The sequence below is a fragment of the Haemorhous mexicanus genome, chromosome 15 (assembly GCF_027477595.1).
Source record: "Haemorhous mexicanus isolate bHaeMex1 chromosome 15, bHaeMex1.pri, whole genome shotgun sequence".
In the NCBI taxonomy this organism is placed as follows: Eukaryota; Metazoa; Chordata; class Aves; order Passeriformes; family Fringillidae; genus Haemorhous; species Haemorhous mexicanus.
Window position 1 is genome coordinate 231255 of NC_082355.1, and position 1513 is coordinate 232767.

The window sequence follows — 1513 nt, forward strand, 5'->3', positions numbered from 1 at the left end:
TTCCTGACAAATGGAAAATAAATTAGCAAAGTCATCAGAAAATACCTATTGGAGGACAAGAGTGTCTTGGCAGTGGCAGGCTAAATGACTTAATTTGACTTCTCTGTCAGTACCTTTGCTATTTGAATGATTCAGTTGGCAATTTGAACTCCTCTTCAAACATTTAAAAGATAACAGTAAGTAAGTTTGAGAGCCTCACGAAGATAATGCTTGAGGAAGTTACATGCTACGTTGTGCCTCTCACTGGTCACTCTGAGGCTCGGGCGCTTTGAGCCTGCGATTGCTGCACAGGCTCTGACGGGAACCCAGCCGGTGCTCTGGCAGCAGCCAGTGAGGACAAAGAAAACCAGCACTGCGGTTTTGAGAGCACAGAACAAGAAAATGCACACCCCAGGTGGGATGATTATGTCCCATCTTATTAACTAATCCTTTTGCAGAAAGGGATTTGCTTAAAGACCACTTCCCAGAAGGCTGCACCATTCCCCCATTCATAACCAGTGCGGCTCACCTTGCAACATGACTGATTTCCATTTCTCAGTGTGCCTTAGTTCTCACTCAACTAGAAAGACATGAATTAGAAGCTTGCCACTACAGAATTTCCCATAAAATAAATGCTGTTCCATAGATCAGAAGAGCAGCCTATTTCTATTACTTCACGAGACAACCAGCAGTGCCCATCTGTCAGGCTCAGCTCAGATTCCTGACCCAGGAGGACCAGCACTTCTGTTTTGGGGTCAGGATGTGAATCCAGCCCTTGAGCCAAGGAAACCCTTGCAGGACTGACAGTTGGCTCTTGCGAGTCTGTGGCAGCACAAAGCACGTGAGGTCGCATGCCTATCATCTCCATCCTCCCTGGGCTCAGGCAGGGGAAGCAGCCTTCCCACTGGATCCCCTCCCTGATTTCTATCTTCAATCTACTTTGTACAGAGAAGCGAGAGGAGAGCTGCTTTGCCAGCAGGGTTTGAGGTTGCACCACTCATGACTGTTTGTCTGACAAACATTTTTGTCCATGAGCATATAAACATGTGATTTAAAGAAGAGAACATTTACTTAACTACAGGAGGCAGACATTTTGTTGTATAATTAAAAGCTTCATATCTGATCCAAGACATACATATACAGAAATATAAATAATGCCTTCTGCTGGGCTCAAAAGCAACTGTGCAGTGAACACACACTGAATACAAACTTCAATTTTCATGGTATTCTTGAACTAGTAGCCTTACAACACCTAACAAAAAAGATCTTAGAAGTGAATGAAAATTTGAAAAGTATAAATCAAGAACTGTCTTTTATACAGGGAATGATTTTCATTAAAAGTCAGATTTTAAAAACTTCACTCCCCAGAAGAGCCCTGTATTCCTTTAGTGGTGCAGATAATTTCAGTGCAACCATCTATGCAGCAAGGCACTAGGAAAGATAAACACTGGAATCAGGATTTAAATAAATATTGCTATTAAAGTACAATGCTGAAATTTTTGCATGTTTGCAGAATCAGACAAAGGCCAGGCCC